The sequence below is a fragment of the Myxocyprinus asiaticus genome, chromosome 1 (genome assembly GCF_019703515.2).
Source record: "Myxocyprinus asiaticus isolate MX2 ecotype Aquarium Trade chromosome 1, UBuf_Myxa_2, whole genome shotgun sequence".
NCBI lineage: Eukaryota > Metazoa > Chordata > Actinopteri > Cypriniformes > Catostomidae > Myxocyprinus > Myxocyprinus asiaticus.
This window is the reverse complement of record NC_059344.1, coordinates 37,052,649-37,055,924: the sequence shown is the minus strand read 5'-3', so window position 1 is coordinate 37,055,924 and position 3,276 is coordinate 37,052,649.

Genomic DNA, 3,276 nt, shown 5'->3' with positions numbered 1-3,276 from the left:
TAATAAACAGTAAAGGGCTTATGACACTTCCTTAAGACACCACCATTAGTAAATATAGATTCTCCAATCTTCACTTTTATAGTTCTTTCAATGAGAAAATCTTTAATACAATTGTATAATCTTCCACCTATTCCCATCTGGTCTAATTTGATCAGCAATCCTTCCTTCCATTACATGTCGTAGGTCTTTTGAACATCAAAAAATACAGCTACCACCAATTCTTTACTAACTAATGCTTTCCTTTTATTTGCTTCTAACTTATAATACGATCCATTGTTCCCCTCCCACACCTAAATCCACTCTGATATGGAGAGAAAAAAAATTTCTTTCCCAAATGATACATCAATTGGTCAGTAATCATCCTTTCCATTAATTTACATTAGTAAGCAGTTAGAGCTATTGGTCTGTAGTTTAAGGGTATACTTGAATCTTTTCCAGAATTCTTTATAGGAAATATTAATGCTTCTTTCCAACTCCTTCCACCCAAGTTCTATTAAACAACTTTAAAATCATACCCAATGAGTTCTCGCTTAATTGTTTTAACATACTGTAACTTACTCCATCATACCCTGGAGCTGATGCCTTCATTCTCTTTAATGCTCTCTTTAATTCAGGAAAGAAAAAGGAACATCCAACAGATTATCCATTGATGCCCTTCTTCCCATTAAGTTTGGATATTCTTTTAACATCTGCTCTCTTATTTCCATACTCTCCTTTTTCGAATTATCTGAACTGTTTACTTTAGTAAAAGCCCTTCGAAACATTTGAGCTCTCTATTTATCACTCACTGCAATTTCCTCTCCCGTACTTAACACTGGCTATTCATATTCTCTCTGAATTCCACTCATATTTTTGATCATACTCCAAACCTTCTGTCCTGGAGTACTCTTACCTATTTCATTACAAAAGATTCTCCAATATTCTCTCTTTGCCTCCCTTATTGTTCTCCTCGTCTCCACTTGAGCTTTCTTATATATTATCAGATGTTGCCAATTATGAGTTTTCTTCACTATTTTAAAAGCTTTCCTTTTATTTTTGACAGCTATTGCACACTCTTCACTCAACCAGGGTACTATCCTCTCCTGCCTCCTTCCTTTGCTCTTTGGAATGCAATGTATTTCAGTTTTCTGTATGACAGAAAATATTCCTGTGTTTATCATTTCTTCATTGCTTCCTTCACTGATCCCGATCTGCTTCAATCCATCCTCACTCATTTCCTTAAATTTTCCCCATTTAGCTTTCTCAAATATCCATTTCCCTGAAGCACCTTGACCTGTCCTCCATAACTCACTGGTAGTTATAATTGAACTTACTATTGGGAAATGATCACTACCAATCGTACATTTCCTTAACACTTCCCAATTAAATATTCCTCCTAAAGAACCTGATACAAGTGTTAAATCAAGTACTGATTCCAAACCTTAAGTCACATCCACCCATGTAAAACTCCCATCATTAAGGCATACCAGGTTCTTTATGTCCATCAAATCTTCAATCACCTACCCATGTGTCTGTCACTGCCCCTCCCCATAAAGTGCTATGTGCATTAATATCCCCATGCCAGATTACCCTATCACCACTTTGACCCTCTATAACTTCTATGTCCTTCAGCATTAATCTTCGACCTGGTTTATAAAAACAAATTATTACATAGTTCTTGTATTCTACCCAAACCTCAACTACTACATATTCCATTAACACACCTTTTCCCACTACTCTATAAGGCAACCCAGTTTTTATAAACATAACACACCCTCCGCCTTTAACCCTTTCCTGATCTCTTCTCAGTCTTGTATAACCTTTCAAGACAAAATCTACTCTGGGATTAAGGCATGTTTCTTGGATACATATCACATCGGATTTTACTTCCATGTGATTTAGATATCCTTTGAACTCTTGACCATTGGCAAAAAGACTCATAGCATTCCATTGTAGGATTAGAAACATATTCAATATTAACCAAACCATAACTCCTGGCTAGGCTGAGGATCCGCTGTTAATTCCTCTCTCACTGCTTCCTATGTCAGCCCCCTCATATCAAAAAATCTCTCTGCCGCTTTAACTATAATCTATATCTTCTCCGTCCTCCTTTCTGTCTGAGCTGTGTAATTAATTACTTCTGCTATAAAAAGCAAGAAGTTTTTCTTACTCACAATCAATGTATCATCTGTTATTCACCGTAAACTATTCTCCTTGACTCATCACTCCCTTTAGAATACACCACTCTCTCCTTTACTCTCTGCTTAATCCTTATATCAACCACTTTCACTGCCTCCGGATACATTAAGTTATACTTAGCTTTTTCCTGCTCCACTGCTCTCTTTCTGACTTCAAAGTCCCCATATGCCACATTATGATCTCCACCACAATTACAGCATTTCATTCCCACTCCCTCTCCACACTTCCCATAATCATGTTCCCCTCTGCAACGTTCACATCTCTTCTTAGATTTGCATGCCGTTGCAATATGCCCGTACCTCTGACAATTGTAACATCTCAGAGGGGGAGCTACAAATGCTCTACCAGGTAGCTGATGAAACCTAACTTAACCCGATCTGGCAGATTTCCCCCTTCTAACCTTAAACGTACCGATAGGCAGTCAACTCTGCTCCCTTCTCTGTTCATTTTCAAACGACAAGCTTCCACAACTTTTCTTCCTTCTAAATTCCCTTTTAACTCTTCCAATGTTACTCCTAATGGGACTCCAGTAATCACTCCATTCACACACGACCTCTGACCTACTGTCCTACAGTTCACTACCATCTGTTTACACACCATATTTAACTTCATTACTTTGTTTTTCTGTTCATCGTTACTACATGACACCATCAATGTACCATCTTGAAGTACTTCAGCAAATTTAATCTCACCTACTAATTTCCTCAATTCATTAGTCAAAGCTATCGGATTTACCATAATACACCGTCTCCTCTCCTAAACTTCAATATTATCCTATATTCATTCCCACTCTTACCCCCTTCAACACCCTCTCCCTCACTATCTATAGTACTAAATTTCAATCCATCCTGGTTTTTCCTTTTTCCTCTTTTTTGTTCCTTCCTTCTCTCTCCCTCCCTCTGCTTGTGCCCATCCTACCTCCATCTCATCCTCATCTTCACCTGTGTCTTCTATGCCTCTATTAGTCTCTGAGCCCCAGTTCGATTCCCTCGAGATCTCGTCATCTCAAGTGAAATCTTTTTAAGACATACGGATCCATCTCCAGACCTGATGTAACGTATGCTGGAACTGCTGACAATGATGACGATGACGAGGACG